At 34.8% G+C, this 20,389-nt stretch overlaps 1 long non-coding RNA gene across 2 annotated transcripts in view; it reads left to right on the top strand.

Moving 5' to 3' along the window:
- Positions 1-20,389, top strand: part of LOC110395196 — a 32,272-nt gene that overhangs the window by 8,983 nt on the left and 2,900 nt on the right. Inside the window, exon 3 of one of the 2 annotated variants that reach the window (XR_002436250.1) lies at positions 12,110-12,726. The exons of the other annotated variant lie outside the window; for it this stretch is intronic. This is a non-coding gene — a long non-coding RNA (uncharacterized LOC110395196). Of the gene's footprint in view, positions 1-12,109; positions 12,727-20,389 lie in introns of those variants that run through there. 2 annotated transcript variants of the gene reach the window in all.

Genomic DNA, 20,389 nt, shown 5'->3' with positions numbered 1-20,389 from the left:
TGGATTGCTATCATCAATAGAATACAATTAACCAGGTGATGATTTAATGAAAGAATAATGTCAGAACTGTGTTGGAAAAGCTATTTTAAGACTTGGAGACAATTTTATGCAAAAAAGCATATGCAGAGGGTAGTGATTTCATTAGCATAGTGCTTAGGATTTGACAGCATCCTTCATTTTCTTCTCTTTTCTCTAATTTTATGCTTAAGTGATCATTGAGGTAAGTGATGTGGAAGAGAGAAGTACTTCTCCTTTGTCTTTAAAAGATGAAGTGAAATGTTTAAAAAGAAAAAGGAAGCTTCAGTCATCTGCCCTTCTAAATGACTGTAGCTGCCAAATAATGAAAACTGTGACCCCCTGTTAAATGTAGCACACAATCTTTGCTCACTTGCTTTGTGAAACCTGATCCCAACAATTCTAAGCAGATAACAAAAAGATACCCTTGGCATTGGCATTAAAGATGTTTTTTGTATAGCTTGTGGCTTTTCAATAAAACAGCTTTAAGAAAGTAAACAATGTTGTCATGAACCAATGGAAAATGCAACTGTACTGTTTGTCAAGAGTTCCGTTACAGCAGTATTGTGTACTGGAAAATGCTACATAGATAGTTTTCATTTTCTCTTGCATTTTAATTCTTTCTACCTCACTTTTAGTGTGACTTTTTGGCTTTCATATTGTAAATGTCTCCCTTCTAATACTCAGCCAGGAAGACTCAGTGTACCATTCAACCAAAATAAAACACAACTGGACCGGCAACTAATCAAACAGCATTCATTTGTTAATTAAATATTTTACTCAATAACATTCATTTTCTTGATAAGGGTACCTTCCATTCATTAAGTTCTTCTTCAGAAATATTTACCGTTACATTTCTGTTGTCTATATATTATGGCCAAGATACAATATTCCTTGTCCAGGCTTTTTGTATGAAGTATTGTAAATAAACTAACAAGGATAGACTCAGAGTCCAAAAACTTGCACATGAACAGGTTGAATGCAAAAGACACAAGAGATTCAGCAAGAAAAAAAACCTCCATCGCTCCAGAGAAAATTCAGTTATGCCAGAGTTCATTAGGGTGACTCTGTCATTGGTCTGAAGGATATGTGTTCTCTTTGTTGTAAAGCAGAATGGAAATTGAAAAGATGAAGCAGGTGATCAGTGAAGCTGATTCCGAGAATTATTGTTAAAAGGTCACAGAAAACTACATTCCAACTAATTATTAAAAATGTTCATACTTTTTAATAAGACTGAGTTTGAGAAATACTAGTGTCCTAGAAAAGTGCACTGTTAACCAATAAAGCTTCTTTCCCCTCTGAACATCCATTCTTGGCATTCAAAGCTGAGTGGCTTTAAAATATACACGTCCTTTAGGAAAAGATTTCCTAACATGTATAAAAACATGCAAACAGGAAATATAGGCAGAAAAAAATATAGACAAAAAAAAAGCAAGCCATCTCCAGACAACTGTCTAGCATGTAAGTTACTGTCCCCATCCTATTCTGACATAATAGCTCTAGCTAAAGTAGAATTGAGGACTCTGTTACAGTGTGAAAAAAGAAATCTTATTAAAACAGCAGGTTATGGACAATATATTGAATTTACAGCTCAGGAAAAGTTGTTACGATGAAATTACTTCTTGTACAGAGAGGAATACAGCATCCTGTAGAGAAATACAGAATTTGCTTTTTTTTTAACTTCCTTATTAAATGAAACACAAAAAAAAGCCTATCCAAAAAGATTCCCAGTAACATTATTTTCGTGTCCCTACAGTGTCTTAGAGTGATGGTCCTCAACGAACTTTGGTGTGCTCCTGCTATGACTGTTACAAATGTGTAGCATTGCTCTCTTCAAACAATTGTACTTCTCTCTTGAAATACCTAGCATTGTTTCAAAGCCAACTGAACATGAATTATTTTTCTTACGTAAATAATTAAGCCCCTTGTTTTGACAAATCTACTTTTTTTTCTGTTTGTTATTATTGCTTGTTTTTGTTTTCTTTGTTTTTTTCTCCTGCCAGCCCCTATTTCTGTCCTTACATGATTGGCTATTTCTTTCTAACACAGGACACATTATTTTATATAATTCATGAAGTGTTATCTAATGCCTTTTTTACAAGTGACTTTAATTGATAGATTTTTATTAATTGTAATTACTTGTATTTTTAGTTCTCTTTTCCACTATTTCATGCTATATCAGATATGAACTATTGGATTTGCTTTCCAGATAGACCTGTAGATGAAGGAATCAGAAGATTAAGAGACAAACAATATCCTCTGGTTAATGCTCAGTTTATGTATTTGTAACTGTCTATACTTTCACAGTAGATTAGAACTATTCAGATGGACTTTCATACAGACAACATATATCACTTTATTACAGGAACACATATTTTGGCGTTATGTTGACATTTACATAATACTGATAACTGACACAACAGACATAGACCAAAGAGTCATTAAAAGCAATTATTCAGTACATTGCTAAAGGAAGAACAATAACTAATTATTAATTTATACTGCAGTTGCACTGTTGTGATGGATGAGTAATTCTTTATTTGTGCTTAAAAAAAATTATTATATAAGAAAACCTTGAGAGAAGGATAAACTCATCTCAGGATTGTAATTCAAGATGCCCAAGTTAAGAAAACAATCTCTATTCGCACCTTAATATTCAACTGTGAGAAGGAAAAATTGCAAAGGTGAATGGATGATTCAGAGAAAGCTATTAAAATACTGAAAATGTTGAAGAGGTTTTTAACTAATACAAATTTTGGTTTCTTTTTTTCCATTCTAGTTAATATATATATGAAGTAAAGCGACTCAGTATTAATGGTGATATTCTTTTATCTGCCTTAACAGTATCATAACTTAAATATGGCAATTTTCCTTTCTTTCTGTTAGTAGTCCAATAGGAGAAGAAGATAGGCTAATGTGAATAAACTTTTACCACATTAACAGTCAGAGAATCTAATTAAAGCTCCATGTTCTCATTCCCTACTTGGGAACAGTTAGGGAAGTGAAACAAGTATAAATTAAAAAAAAAAAAAAAAGAAAGAAAAAAAAGTAAGAGGACATTTAATTATTAAATTTGCTTCTGGCAAAATGAGCCAATGAGCCATTATTTTTTCTGGTTTTATTTCTGTGGAAAGCCTGCAAAACCAAGATAACTTTTAATCCAGAACTTAATTCATTCTTTTTCTTTACTCCTCCTGCTTTTCTACTTATCTTGAATTTCCGTTCTAACAAGCATTCACACAGAGGGTATGATAGTCTTCAGCCCCATTTGTTTCAAACAGAAAGTGATTCTGATTTTAAAAGCTATGACATGCCAGAGAAAATTCACTGGTATCTTATGTCAACCTCAGTAGCTTGTGTGAGAAAACACCATATAATCAACTTTAATCTTTTGAGGTAATTTAGACCTTTTTTAATGACTCTTATCCTGATGTGTGATGTCACTGAACGTTCCTAACAAAAATACTAACGTGCAAATTCCCATTTGAATTATGTAATGAAGCCGAGATTGGCAAAGTAATGATTGTCCATCAGGAGCAGCAAATGGTCATTATATCTCAGCACTTTGAAAGACTCCTGAATTTGTTATCACAAACTAGGGCTCACTTCAAATTCCCTTTAATTGTTACGGTCAAAATGTCATCTAGGTGTGTAGCTCATCAGGTTCATTTAGCAGTTACTGTTTAAAACTCATGAGTGCATACGAGGGGATTCCTACAAAATGAGCTGAACAGTGTGAAATGTTTGAAACAGTAATGACCAGATTGTCCAAAATTATTCCTAGTAGGGTAAAATAAAACAGATAAGGTTGTTATTCAGTTTAAATACAAAAAAAAAAAAAAAAAAATACTGCCTAGTCCCTTAATGGATAAAGTACTATGATATTTTTACAATACTTTTCTGAAAAAAAAAAATATCTTCTTTAAAGCATAACATCAGGAAAAAAACATCAGGAAGCTTAATATTGACACAACATTTATATTTCTTATGTTTAGTAGTCTTATATAGTTTATCTTTTGAAAAGGCCAGCTATAGCCCTTGGAGGGAGATAATTGTACTATTTTGAAATGACTTCTTATTTCTGGTTAACTCACAGCTCCTTGAGAAATTCTTGTCTGTACTTGCATTTCAGTCAGTGCAAACTGAATATTGTGCAATTCTCAGTACATTTCTCAGGAATAAAGAAGGGCATTCAGTGAGTGAATAAAGAGTAAAATAGTTAGCCAAGCATTGCCTTCTCTATTTGACGTAATTATGAGAGAGAAGTTTGTATAGAGTGTTAATCGTTATAAACATTGTTTCACGTTACTTCTTTTTACTTGTTAGCAGGGGAACTTCTGCCTACAAAGTTTTCTCTGTAGCATCTAGAGTATTTGCATTTGGCAGCAGTAGAGGTGCTAGAAAGTAACAGTGTCTGAGTGTTTCATGTTCATTTTTTTTTCCCCGGGACTCAATTGAGTAAAACACTGTTCCAGAGAGTTTCCAAGAGTTGTCCATTTTACAATTCTGACAAAAGCTGTTACATTCTCAGAGAAGCAAATAAATATTCATATGGTCAAAATCCCAAGTACAAGTCTCTGGTTATCATTTGGATAAATAAGAGCAGAAAGAGAAGAAACCAACATAAATCTGAAAATTATGGAAAAAGTTGTGTTTGGGATAGTATTATCTAGATGTGGTATAAGCCAATCTTTTAAAACTGATGCATGGGCTTTTCCATTCCATATTCCAGTATAAGTGATACACAATTAGCAAAAGACTGGTGTTGTTTCAGATAAACAAATACTGCTACGCATCATTGCTTTTAAGGAGGTAACCAGACAAAAATAAAAACCCAGAAATACTAGTGGTCTGAATTCATCTGTTCAGAATGAGTTCATTTGTTCATTTCAGTGAATGTTTATAATGTTATTGCATGATTGCAGCTGCAAATTTCACTTGGATTATGTAAACATAAAAGAAATAATTTGTCATTGTTAAACAAGATATGCTGAAATTATTTATATAGTATAGTTTTATATCTTTATATTTTGACTTCTCAATACACTTTGAGCTATGAAAATTTTTCTGACTGTAATTAGATTTCCCAGAGCTAGACAACTTTTCTTTTCCTGCTATCAGTCTCTGATACAGACAGTTTGCAACCATAGGTTGCAGCTTTCCCTTAGATATAACAGAACATGCAGTGGTGGAGGCAGGATAGCAAGTTCCTCAAATGCAATTTGAGGAACACCTGGACTGTATCTGAAAAGTCAAGAATAATCATCAGAACTTGTTACTCATTAGAATGTAGAAATAAAGAAATAGCACAATCTAGTCTATCTGTATCCATCAAAGTATGTTTTTTTTGTTGGTTTCTCAACTCTTAATTTGCTTGAGGGGGAAAAAGTGAAAAGGAACAAAACAAAAAATAACAACAAGAGCAAGAGCAAATTGTTTGAATTAAAGTCAAATTGTCTGCAAAAGCAGAGCCTCTCTCCATTGATATTTCTTTTATCAGATTTCAGTCTTTGGCCTTCAGTCTTCAGTCAGATTGATGTACAGATACACTGAAATCAACTGCAGTGCTTTTGTCCTTGAAGAAAATGCTATTCTCTGAGTTACAGACAAGCTGACACTTAGCAAAGTAAGGAAATAATGCATTTATACAACATGACTATACTACTGAATATACAGCAAATGCTTAATGGATTACCTGAAGACAGTAAGCTTTCTAAACAGCATACAGTGGAGACGGGGAAAAAAACTCAAACATTTCTGGAATATTGAAACACAATTTAGAGGTCCTTCTGCTCTAAGTACTTATGAAAATTCCAAGTTGACCTATCTGCTGAACTCCAGACCAAGGGCCAGGCACTATTTAATAAAAACAAATAAATATTGTGAAACAGTTGATTCTCATGTCTCTCAAATTAGGATTGGATATATTATTTTATGGATGATTGTATCTGACTATCAGAACTTTGAGACCTGCCAACCTACAGGATGTATGTTCTTATATAATGAGCTCACCTGGCCATTACCCTTCAGTATATCAAATGGTCTTGTAAAAATTGATTGCAAAAGCTGATACTTGTGAAGTAGGGAAGGGAGAGGAGAAGTGGAAGAGTTTCCAAGCCGAGAGAGGCATTCACTTGGTGGATGGCTCTTAATACTCTTTATACTTGATGAGAGTTTGGAAAATGTTGTATGGATTTCCATGGCCTTTTACTGTCTCAGCCTTTAGAGGTTTGAGTGTAAGGTCTTTAAGTGCAGCCAGTAGATCCTGTGTAAAGAATTTCTGCAATTCCTGGGACTGCAGGGCTCCCTGATTTTCAGTGGGGTGGAACTGGTCCAAGAGAAGGCCAGTTTGTCTGTGTTGTCTGTATGAAAACACATGATATTTCTATATGAGAGAGGAAAATTGTCCTCAAACTCAAATTTTTGTTTGTTCTGTACTTCTTTTATGCTGAATGTTGGTTTGCTTACAAGAGGAGCATAGCTACACAGCTCTGCTGTATGGATTCATCTTATGTCTCCTGATAGCAGGAAATGTCTGCCTTCTTGCCCAGCTCAAGTCATTGCTCAAGTCATTGTTGCAGTTTCACCTAAGGTGAAACATTGACTTTAAAATAGTCCTGCATTGACACTATAGACAAGAATTCCAAAGGATCTTACTGGAAGTTAAAGGAAATATTTTACACTGAAACATTTTCCCATCTAGATGTCCCATCTGGACTTTTACAAAAACTCAAGCAACTAAATTACAACCTCAAATCAGCTGGATTTATACTATAATGGGGATGCTGGATACCTGACCCAGCACCTCCAGGTCTCCTCCAAAGCAGACCAAAGACAATGAATAAATTATCATAAACTCAACTGGCTTTGAGTTATTCTCTAAATTTCCTTCACTTAATCCTCATGGGAAAGCAGACATATGGACATTTATCTCACCAGCACAACGATACAAAAGAGAGCTTTTCTCTAAGAGGTATGTAACAGACATTGTCTCTCCCTCACCAGTAGGACATTTGTGATTCACATCATTTGTTCCTAAACCACACATAAACATGTAAGTCATGTGGAATGAAGAGTAACCTTAGAAAGCAGAGCAAACTGTCATTGCTGATGGCACACAGAGTCTAGCAAGGGGACTTTGGAAATAATGATCTGTGTATTAGTTTGATAGAGGTTCTAGCTTAAGCTTTCTCTCCTAAATTTGTTCTATAGCTGAGAAAACAGATGCAAAAGACAGTGAAGTGTATATGTGGATTTACTGAATCTGGCAAGTATTTTGACTGTGAGACGGTAAGCTCAGAAGCAAACCCTTTCTTCAGCATTATTGTCAATCAGTCAATATGGGAAACTATGCAAGCCATTGTTCCCCTTAACTGAACATCTTCTGGTAATGTATTCAAACTAATTCTGTTTCAAGAATTTCTGTCAGTGTAAAAGGAATGGTCCTGAAACAATACCTAAAAGCTGTTCAGAAAAAAAACAATAAGAATGAAAATATAGAAGATTTGGAACAATGTATAACTTGATGAGCAGGACAAATCTTTAGGAAATAAAGCTATTTAGCTGAGCATTATTTTTTTTTTAATAACCACTCTCCCAGAATGTAAAGTAAAAAAGAGTTTCCCTAGATAATATTACATTAGGTTAAGTACTTCACTTTTAGAAATTTTTGGTGGGAAAATTTCACTTTACAAATTGGCTTATCTGTCATGTCTAAAAATATTCATTTTTTTTCATTAAAATATAAGTGAATTCCAGACTTACAAAGCATTTTTTTTTCCTGAGCTCTCATTTGCTAAGCCAGATATTTTAATACATACTGGTAGAAACACAATTTTGAAAAGTGCAATGGGCATTTTTTAAAAAATTATTATTATTATTATTTTTAATGCAGGGTCCTTCATCAGTGAGAATTACTAGAAATTCTGTAGAAAAACATAGTTGTGAGTATGTGATGCCAAGATATTGCTCTTCTATCCTGATATAAAAATAAGGACTTGTATGAACTGTATGTAGTAGTGCTGTATAGAATAATAGAATCATAGAACATCCTGACCTGGATAAGTACTACAAGGGTCAACAAATCCAACTCCTAGTTTCACACAAGGCCTCTCAAAATTCCAACCATGTTTCTAGGAGCATTGTCCAAGTATTTCTTGGACTCTGATGGGCTTGGTGCCATGACCACTGCCCTGGAAAGCCTGTTGAATTTCATGATTGCTTTCTCAGTGAAGAGCCTTTTCTTAACACTCAGCTGGAATCCTGTCACAGGTGTGTTGGGTATGCTGTTATTCTGCTTCCATGTTACAGTGTTACAACCTATACAGTGTATACTGTAAGCCTGTTAAATCCTGTTCCCTCACCTTTCTTCTCAGTTCTCTATACAACACTTTGAAATTTATAAATTCAAGCCATGTGAAAGGCTGACAACTTGCGCATGCAAGATGGCTTTTTCACTAGCAAGCACTGGATAGTGAAAGTTGCATCTGGACAACTCGACCACTGTGAAATGAGCTCTCAGAATAAAATATGAATAGAAATTATTATAAGACCTATCAAAAATGATACTGAATGTGCAGATTGCTCAATCATTTCAAAAGGGAATTGAATGAAGTATCAAAACATTGGAAGATGCAGCCTGACTGTTTTACTATAAGGGCTGTTACCAAAGTATGCTTCCTGTTTTATGATCTTGTCCCACGACATCAGAGGCAGATGTTGGTGGTATGGCAGTAGAGGTTGAACCTTCCCACCAGTATTCCATTACGTTTTTTTTTGCCATGTGACAGATGGCAGCAGAGGGGCAGTCTGACAAAATGGCGTCTGACATCAAAGTGCAGATTCAGCAAAGGAGTGTCACTGAATTCCTCCATGAAGAAAAAATTGCATCAGCTGACATTCGTCAATGCTTGCTGAACATTTACAGAGACCACAGTGTGGATGTGAGCACAGTGAGGCAATGGGTGGTGTGCTTCAGCAGTAGCGACAGTGACAGAGCATCACCTGAGCTGATGCGTATTTTTACAAGTGCAGCATGCAGGGTCTGGTTCATCATTGATGAAAATAGCTAACAGTGGTTCAACTGTGTTGCAAAACTGTGTTCTATAGCTGAGAATTTGCTCTATCAAATAGTGTTATTGTGCTCTTTGTATCTGTTGTAGTTTCAATGGAAATAAATTCTATGATTTTATGATTCTATGAAAATTGAAGTTCTATTATTCTATGAATAATAGAATAATGAATAATGAATAATTTAGAGAACTGTTGAAACTTCTATGGGTCACAATTGTTTTGGAGGAAGTATAATTTTCTTACTCAGGGATCAATACTATACTTTATACTACATGTATATATATAGAGAGAATGTATATGCTACATGTATTTATATACTCCTATATAAGTATATAGTATATACTTATACTATATATATATTTATATACAAATATATGTATATACACATGTACATATATATATGTACTTTATATATCTATATCCATATCTGTAGTATATATAAACTAGCAGGTCTTTCTAATAGCCATTTAACATTTTTTGTATTTAGTAAGATGAACTTTAATCAAGGCCTGGAGTGAAGTTGCCCACTATTGCTACCATCAAAGGAAGAAATATTTTTGATGTTCTATCTGTAAATGAATCTGAATTGCTCTGTTCCTGGTATCCTGTTTTAATGGAGAAAACAAGAGACAATTTTGGATGTTTAGTGTTTATGAATATATTGCAAAAATTCCCTCTTTAATTAGTGGTTGATATAACTGAGTTGAAGGAGTTAGCTATTTGCATGTCATTAACAACTGTCCCCTAAAAATGAACTTCATGGTTGGGAACAATAATTAAAAGCTCTACTTGTTTATCATATCAAATGCATTTGAAAAGAAGAAGTTTGTAATGGTGGTCTTTTTGCAACCTGTTGCACCTTCAGGCCTTGAGTACTGATATCCTATTACGTATTGCCATTAATTGGTATCTGGATTAACCATACCTGTACTTCTGTGGTCATATTTCAGAATCTATCACTTTTTTTGCAATTGGTAATGAGACTGCAAGCTTCATGCCATCATAATTTATTTGATCACAGTGATTCATGTACCTGAGAGTACTGAAGATGGAAAAAAAGACAAATGCACGCTCCCTAGAACTCACACAACCCTAAGTACAGTTGAAAGGTACTGACATTCCACAGGCCCTCAGGAAAAATTGTCCCTGACAGCAAATCCATTATCTTGGTTTCATATCCTACTTTCCTCCGGCATTTATCATTTGTCTTAAAAATACTGCCTGGCCTACAGCCTGTCAAAGAATTTTTGTTACACTAGTCTTCTTATCCGCTTGACTTATGAGACTTCTTCAGATTTACAGAATAATATTCTTAATGATCTGAAGTATGAATAGTAGCTATTTTTTGTTTAACATGTTATCAGTTTATCAATTCATCGCTTGCGTGAAGTTTGTGTGGCAAAAAATACGTGAACATCTCAGTCACAGTGTATAAAACTTTTGTAGTTTATCTTATTTCTTTTCTGGTTGAGGGATACAACCTCAAAACCATCTGATCTTGCAGGCTGCCTGGCTCACTTATGTGATTGCAATGCATGTAAATGAACAGGAGTACAAGATTTAACATGTACTCTAAAATCCCTTCTGGATATCTGTATTGCCAATGGATTTCGTGGTGTTCACCTTGTTCAATGTTTGCATCACTGCCTAGATTGTACTTCCTTGTAATATAGCTTGATACTGTGTAAATTTTGGTCCTTGGTGCTTTCTTAGTTATTGATCTTCTCTTTCTATATTTTGAATACCCAATCTTTGCATGTTCTTCATTGAGTCATGATGAATTTACCTTTCTGCTTCTCTAGCAGACTTAGTTTATTTCATTTTCCCTGTAAGAGTCTTATTTAATATCCCAATTTCTCCTTTTTAAAAAAAAATTTCCACGGCTTTTATGGTTTCCTTAATTACTTTTTATATTATATTACTATTCTTATTATGTTCATACCGTACTGTGCATGTGCACAGTATTTAAATACATATTTATATGTGTGTGTGCATAGAGGGGTGCCAATAAAAAAGTGAATGCTTACTTTGAAGTTCAGGCAATGATGTAAGTCAATATGATACAGAGTATTGGTTAATTTCATCTTGATATATAGCTTGACGGCTTTTTCAAGGTATTTCACAGACAATGCTTTGTACTAATATATCTCATGAGGTCTTTAGTTTGCTAGAAATTGTTTCAAACTTCTGAAGTACTGTAAGCTGTGTCAAAGTGTCAAGTTGCAGGACATGTCATTAAATCGATGGTGTGTTGTAGTAGGCATGTCACGGAGCTCGAGCTCTATCGTGTAAGGCCCTTCCCCATATGCTTCCCCATATGCTTGCTATTGGTTCACCTATTTTATTTGAACCCATGACATAAGAAGGGAAGGCTGTCCTTCTTTGTTTAAATAACAAAGGGCACAACAACTCCGTGTATGGCTTTTCAGAAGTGAGTGGCCAGAGCGGGATATTCAATATGATTGGCCAGGGGCCTGCATGGGCTTCTGGAACAGTCTAATAAAAGATAAGATATACTATATAGTTCTATAGCTTTTAACAATAAATGACATTTTGCCGCTCATCATATTGATGTGTAAATGTGACAAGGTGGCCGGGGATGGAAAGTAGTCCTTGTGGGCAAGGCGACAAGTTACAAACAGAATATCTGATGTGGTGGTCTTCACCACAATGGTGAGGACACAGAAAAAAACCAGTAGCTTACAGAAACTTGCAGGTATTTGCAGAAAGTAGATAAGGAAAGTTTATAAAGTAATGTCTTCAGGAATAAATGTAATGAACTATGAAAACATAGAGGGGAAACTGAAAGGAGAGTGAATAACATGACAGAATAGGCAAGCATTTATCTTGCAGTGGTTCTAATAGGTTCTGAAAGGGCCAATAACATTAAAATGTGATGTTTCCTCTCGTACTCTGTTGCATCCCAGCATGCTAACTCTCATGGAAGACAGCAGGATCATAGTCTCCTGAACAGTCCTTAACATCTGTCTGAGTCCTCCTTTTTTTTCTCTTTGGTTCAAAGCTTGCTTTCTGTGGCATTTTTTGCAATAAGCCTGACTTATCTAGAAGGTGAGAAGTGGTTGTCCCTTGTGGCAGTCAGCATCACATTCTGGACAGTTTTATAGCATTACTTTGGAGCGGTTTGCCTTCAGAAGGGAATGTTTACTGGTGGAAGATCTGGCCTGTGCAAATAACTCCAGCTTGGTCTGGGAGATTGGGGGATGATACTACTCTATTCTGTGAAGGCAAGCTACAAGAGGGTGCCTCCCTGCTCCCTCTTATCTGCTGGTATGGCCCGGAAGATGGGAACAAAGGAAGTCCTTTCTGAGATCCAAAAGACAGAAGCTATCACTCCAAAAGGAGCTGACTCGACCACTTTGGACCTGTAAATAAGTTTTTACTGTCATTGGAAAATGTTGTCGTTATCGTCATTGTCGTCAACCAAACAGCAACCTCCGATGACCCATCACTACTGAAGATCAACATCTGAACTACGAGCAATGCTGGGACTGTGGTGGTGACTATCTCTCTTGCTTCCTCCAAAGACTCCTTGCTTTTATTTCCTATCTTTTCTATTGCCTGTCTTCCCTTCCCCGTCTCCCTAAATGACTAGAATTTGTAATAAACTGGTTGGGCTAACATTTGACTCTTTGTGTCTTAATCTCACCATCGGGTATATACATATTAAAAGAATCTCCTCTCCCTCCTGTAAATTGGAGCGAGACAACATCTTCAGAAAGCTCAGAAGAAAAATAATCAATTAAATTGTATTTACCTTTGCAAATTACTCTAGAATATATCCCAGCAAATGCTTTTGGTTTTTCAGCACATACTCTGTTTCTGTTGGTGAACCAGCATACCTCAATTCACAGGATACCCATTAAGACCTCTGTAAAACCAGTAGAAGTGGAGTCAGGTAGGATAAATCATGACAACATAATAGGACACCACACTGAAGTTAAACACAAATTCATGCAATGTATTAGGAAAGTATATTCCTCTTCATTCTCAAGTCAGAAAATTAGAATTATATGAAGTAAAAGGGTCTTATTGTTTCTCTCATTGCTCATTTTAGTGAGTCTACCCCTGCTTACTTGGTGGTGCAGTTGCTTTCTTGCACAAGCATAAATATAAGGCACAGTTACATGCACTGATTTATAAACTTTTATGTAAATAAATATATTTCATTTTATATGAAGAAACTTTTTATTAGTAAAAAGACTCTGAGTCTTAAAGAAATGAAGCCTATGAAAGTCATAAAGTGCACCTAAAAATAAATGGTCAAAATAAATTTCCAAAAGAACTTAAATATCTTGGTAGGATTTGTATTTCCTTCTTGGAAAGTTCCGGTATATGAAGTATTCTCCTCTCATGTGAAAATGTAGTTCCTGTTTGTATAACTTCCTTAATCTAGTAGTTTCTCAGTCATCATGCAGAATTCATTTGTGGTTACTGTGAATTTCACATGATTACACTGACCTGCACCTGCAGTGTCATACTGGTATCTCAGGCTGGTAAAATCTGGGACAGTGTATTGTTCTTTTGCATCTGAATTGCAGAGACTACACTTTTTGCTTGATCTGCAGGAAAGGAAAAAGTTGTTCCTAGAGATCCAGCTCAATTCATACAGATGTCATTAGGATTGTCTTCATTGTTTCACTGGAATGTGTTAATACTTTATTAGAATATTATATTGTCATTGCTGGAATCATATCCTTGGCTTTTTTCTCAAGTTCTGAAAGTAAACGGGTCATGTGTGTGTGAGAGACAGAGATACAAGGAGACCAATAGCAAAACAGCATAGTTCACATTTCCCAAATGTGAAATAAATCTTGAAGTATATTTTCTACTTGTGAAATTTTCCTCCAAGCAGGATGATAAACTATGATAACTTTAAAAAAAAAAAAAAACCTAAAAAAATGCATCATTCATCAAAGAGCGGAGATGTACTGAGTATTAAAGCCTGTAGTCCAAACACCCACACATGATACAAAAAGAAAATGCACAGCAAACACTTTAGCCATTTTAACCAATGTCATCATCTATTAATTACTGATAAAAGATTCTTATTAATATTCAGCAGTGATTTTGTCATTCATAAAAAAATAGCATAAATGCTTTCAATATGTAATAACATGTTACACTTGATAGTTTCCAATGAGGAGACAGTGGCCATACGTCAATAGTCATGACTGCAGAGCATCTCAGTAAAAGGTAATAACACATTTGGTGTTGGGTTTTTTTTCAGCCTTTTCTTTGATTTGATGCCAAACATATCACCTATTAATTTAGACTGGAAATATTCAATCTTTTTTGAATTAAATACAAATATAAAAGAATGTTTGGTTGACAAAAAATTATTTTCCCACAGGAATTGAGTGTTCCAAGGTCTCTTTACTGTCACACTGACTTTCATTTCTCCTGTTTTTTTTTTTTCTTTTTTTGTTAGATAAACTAAAGTGTTTATCTGTTTATAGCTGTTCCCTGGATGCTCTGGTGATCCTTGAAAACTAACAACATTTCTGCATTTAACTTCATTCTGAGAGCAAATAGTGATACATATGTTCTATAAAGCCATAATACTTTTAAGTGGTACTTTGAAATAAATGTTAATAGTTAATCTTGCAGATGAAAGGAAATAATTTTAAACACTGTATTTTGGTCTTTCTTCTTCCCATTATGCAAAATCTCAGTTATGACTGCTTGAATTTTGAGCACCTATTTCTTTCAGCAATACTAGTATGAGACCAATTGATCTGACCTGCTTAGGAATAATTTTTTTTAACCATTATAGAACTTACTGTATTCTGTGTAATAAATTTAAGACATTAAGGCAGTTATTTTTCAGAAACAGTAAATGCAGAGGACATAGGCCTCACACTTGTGATATCCCACAGCACGTTCTGAAAATTACTTAGATACTCTATTCACATAATCAATATATTAAAGGAAATCAAAAATTACCAATGAGCATTTTGTAGGTAGAATAAGGAAAAGAGTTAGTCATGTAAATGCTTTCTTGTTAGTTATCCTTTTGGAATTCACTTAAAAATATTTCTTAGACAACAAAGGTGCTGTGGCACTTTTGTCTGATCTCAAAGGAAAGGAATTCAGATTACTTTTACTGTCCTCTTGTATTCATATCTGTTCTTAGCTCATAAAATTAATCTGTTCTTAACTTTCAACAAAAACTAGAATTAATACTTCAATTGAAATTTTGGAGCTGAAAAAATAGGTACGTCTATATGAGTAAATAATGAAAATAATTACTAGAGATGGGCAAAACTCAAAAGATTCAGAGGAACGGTTCAGAAGAGTATTAAAAATCTACAACACTGTATGCATTTTTAGATTCTTTTTTTCTAAACAACATTTTCTCATTTCTTAAAACAAGTCCCACATGTACTTCAAAGGCAAAGATACTGTAGATTTCTCCACAATGTTTTCTTCTTTGTTAGTCTTTCAAACATCAGTAAAGTGTCACATATCAAAGAAAAACTGATGATTTACATTTTAAAAAGCCCCAAAGCCATCTTTTCATTCCACAGTATCATTTTGTTCCAGGTATTACAAGTAATGGGTTTTGGTGGATCCTGATGAAAATAGATACAAAGGATAAAGATTAGTGCAAATCTGTATGCAAAACTGTCAAATTCTTCAGAAATGTTGTGACAGCTGATATATTGGATGAAATTGTCATATATATATTGTATATATAAGGAATTAATTTTTAACACGCTAAAGTGTTCTTTCAGTTAAATGGCAGTTTAAAATACATTATTGTATTTCACTGTATCTCAAATCTATTACTGCAGAAAAGAGGAACAGTTCCTATAAAGTGCTTTTTACTTCATTAAGTGCAGTAAACATTTTATCTGTGTGTTCATATTCATGCATATGTGGCTGTGGACAACTTATGGCTATAGTTTCGTGAATGTTTAGATTTACATACTGAGGCCAAATTACTATAAGTCTGCAGTATATGAGGAGTTACACTCATTAGGAAAATAACACAGCAACCTATTCCCTTCCAAGTGTTTAGGTAAGAATAATTTTATATAAACATATTTATACACGTATTTAAACATTTTAAAAGAGGATATTATTTATGTTCCCTGACCTAGCTCCTGTGACTTCAGTTAGGGTACAGTGAACACGGGAAATGAAGTCAATTTCCAACTGAATTGCCAGCAGACCAATTTTCCAAGAAATAACAACCTCTCATGAACCGAAGGCATATATTGTTTGGCCTTATAATAGCTGATCGAGGGAAGATACAGGTGCATATATTCTTTCAAGGGTTAATAGGAAAGTTTAGGTAACAGTGCATCTACACTTTAAAGAATGCCAAGGAATTAACTTATTATAATTGGTATTTTGCAATGTTTCCATTTTCCCCTTTTTATTATTCTTACATAGTTGTTAATATATTTATCATTATTATTATTACTATTATTTTTTAGAGGAAGGTTTAAGTTCTAGACAATGACCACTGTCATTACGTCTTTCTACTGAGTTTTGAGTGTGCTACGGTTGCATTGCCTATCTTCAATGTCGTTATTTCCCCATTTCCAAAATTTCTTCCCTGAGACATAACATCATAATGAATTTACATGCTACAAGTGTCCAGATTCTAAAACAGTCTCTCTTTATATTTCAAGGTCAATTGTCTATTTCTCCAAGGTATAAGTATAAAATTAATGTAAATCAGATACAGAAAAATGAGAATTTGCTGTTTTTCTAACAGGGAAACAGATGTAGAATAGAATGAATAATACAGAATACTTTCTGCCTATATTTGAGCTCATTTCTAATAGATTCATGGTGAATATGCACGCACCTTCCTTTGCATTTTTAGGATAATTTTTTAGCAGTGGAGGGTTTTTTGTAGCCATATTCTAACAGAAATCAAGCTTTTAAAATGACATATGTAGAAGTTCATTCAGATCAGTCACAAATAAATAAATATGTTTATAGCTAGTCTGTAACAAAAGGTGTTCCAAGAGATATGCATTTGTTTATGTTTAAATATCAAGTATCTGGGGGAATGCTGATATATGAAACTGAAATAACTGAATCAGTTGTCCAGGATAGGCTGGCTTTTTGCAACCCAGTCCTGGCATGGGGCCCCCAGCACAAGGAAGATGCAGAGCTCTTGGAGCAGATTCAGAGGAGGGCCACAAAAACGATCAGAGGGCTGGAGCACCTCTCCTACAAAAAAAGGTTGAGGGAGCTGAGCTTGTTCAGTCTGGAAAAGAGAAGTCTCCAGGGAGACCTCAGTGCAGCCTTCTACTACTTGAAGGGAGCTTATAAACAGGGCGGGGAGGGGGGAACGAACTTTTACCCAGTCTGATAGTGATAGAACAACAGGCTTTAAATTAAAAGAGGGAATATTTAGTTTAGATGTTAGGAATAATTTTTTTTACACAGCGGGCAGTGACATACTAGAATATGTTGCCTGGATAACCTGGGGCATGCCTTATCCCTGGGGGAGTTCAAGACCAGGTTGGATGGGGCCCTGGGCAGACTGATCTGATGGGTGCCAACCCTGCCCACAGCAGAGCATTGGAACTGGGTGGTCTTTAAGTTCTCTTTCAACATAAGCTATTCTATGATTCTATGATGTTATGAAATCTGTGTGATAAATCTGTTTTTTAAAGACCAGTATAGTGTATTGGTATAGCTTAATACACTAGATAATACAGAAGATGTATATAAATTAATGGTTCTATTAAAAAAAAAAATTAAATGTTACTTAGTTGTTTGGAAGGCAAGCCACATCCTACCAAGTCTAAGGAACCTTTCCATTGTAATTCAAATCATCTGTAGGTGAGATGCAGCTCTTAAACTGGAATGCAGACAAATGGCTTTTCTGAGCTTCAGCTGTGACAATGATCGTTTCCTCTTGGTCCCTCCCTGGGCCCATTCCTACTGAAGGGTCCTGTTAGGCTTGTAGAGAGGCTGTGGGAACACAATCTTTTTCACCAAAGCAGCATTTTCTGCCTTTTATTTTTTCTTTATTTGGTTGCATCTCTGGGGCTGGCACCAGAAGCCATTTTCAAAGTGCAAAATAATGTTATTCCGTAACTCTTGAAATTACAGAATTTAAATTAGGGCTTACATTTCCCTTTATGTTGAATTAGGACTCTATGTTTTTTCTCTGTAAATAATGAAAAAAAATATTTTTCTTCACATGGAGAAAAATAAGTGTAGACCTTGGAGGGCTATCAGCACATAAATGCTACTCTCAAGTATTTCTCATACTCAGTAGTCACAGAAGCAGCTGGCAAATGATGTAGCTGACATTTTAATATGCAGCCTTTATAAGCCAATGGAGTACGTACTCGAGTTGGAATCAGCATAGCTTTTCAGCAAAAAGGAATCTACTGCAGGAGCATGGGAAATTTGTAGTTACACATTCAATGATAGAAGAATACAATTTATACTTTTTTTCTGGAAATAGGCTTTCATTCTCCAAAACAAAGGGCAAGGTAGAACTGTTGCAATTTATTGATTTACTAGGTGGTAAACATGAAAGACGCAGTGAATACTGCACAATGAGGATAACTGTCTGCAGAAATATTTAAAAATGAGGGAAAATTCAGCTTCAGCATCATGGTAAGAATTTCCACTTACAAATTCTAATTTTCTGTAAGTGTATTCCATACAATTCCATAATGCAGTTAAGAGAATAGAAACCTTTTCTTAGTATGACAGTCACACAAATCTTTAATGGCACTGACAGCAATTTCAGTGGTTATCTCTAGAAGCTCAGGTACTAATAAGTAGCATTTTATAATGAGCTATCATTTCATGCATAAGGCTGAGGCTAAAGATCTAACCAGGTGTTTTTCTTTCACCTTTCAATGAAATGCCCAGGTTGAGTAGTTTCATTATAAATGACATCAGACATCCAATAAAATATGACTGACCAAATATTTGATTCATTGCTGAATTAAAGGTTAATACCATCTCTCACTGTAACTAGAATTAGAATGCCAGATGAATAGCACTATAACTTTAATTATTAACAGAAAGATAATCTTTATTCTTATAAAGGATTTGTCACATTATTATTTCTGTTCTTGTATGTTGTAGTGCTAGGAAAAAAGACAAGACAATATAGGCCTCCAGAAAAGTAGCTAAAAGAAAATATAAATGCTTGGCAAGAAGGATATTTACACAAGTCATCAGTATTTACTGGAATAGGACTACACAAAGTACTGAATGTTTAATATACAGTCTAGAATACTGTCCAGAATAGACTGTCTTAATCATAGTCACAAAGTGGGCCAAGCACTTTTCTCTTTGTTACTTGAAACTAAAACAAAAGGGTGTTGTTACTGCCATTAAAAATTTCAGATTTTTAATCCATAAAGTGCTAATATTTTATTGCCAAGAACTGATAGTCTAAAGTAGATCATAATTAATAGCCAAGAGATTCATTATTTATCAGCTAAGATAGATATGATGGAAAATTATGTAATGAATAATAATAGATAATAAGAAAAAAAATAAATGTATTGTCCAATAGAAACAAATGCTATGCAACTAGGTATAAAAAACATGAAGTTCTTATTACTGTTATTACTATTTTTAATCTGAATAAGTACATAAGCAACTGCAGTCTAAATGATTTACTACTTATGGCCAGCATTCTGGGAGGCATCTATAAATACAGAATTGCAATAATCTCATCTGGGCAGTAAAATCCATGTATGGTGAGTATACTGCTTTTGTGAGCATTTCAATGCAGGTTATTGTAAGTATTCATTTGGAGAAAAATACTCTTTTTAATAACTACAATAAAACTGGTAGGATAGTACTCATGATTCGTAGCCTCCTGCACACATGAGCTGATTTGATGCAGCCCAGGATACTGTTGGCCTTCTGGGCTGCAAGAGCACAATACTGACTCATTGTCAACGGTTTACAGGCGTTTGGCCCAGTTCCGTGATGAAGGGGACGGGAGATCCATGGGCCCACGCCCTGGGAAAAGGGAAAAGGGGAAAAGGGTAAGGAGATGGCCCTGAGAGCAAAGAACAGCGGCAACAATCTGAGGAGAAACAAACTAATTTACTAAATAAAATATCGGAATGCAAAACAACACATTACAATACAATATAATTACAATTTAAGCTGATAAATCCAATACACAGAGAGAGAATGGCCCAAAATCAAGGTAAGCCTTACTCTACTACCAACGATAAGACAGCTGGAGAGCGAGGTGCTGCCAAGACGAGAGACGGCGGAAAAAAGGGACGAGGTCTCGTGATCTGCAAGTTTTTATACTGCGAGCTTT

This window comes from Numida meleagris, chromosome 2 (genome assembly GCF_002078875.1).
Source record: "Numida meleagris isolate 19003 breed g44 Domestic line chromosome 2, NumMel1.0, whole genome shotgun sequence".
Classification (NCBI taxonomy): Eukaryota; Metazoa; Chordata; class Aves; order Galliformes; family Numididae; genus Numida; species Numida meleagris.
This window is presented reverse-complemented; position numbering and strand designations above follow the sequence as displayed.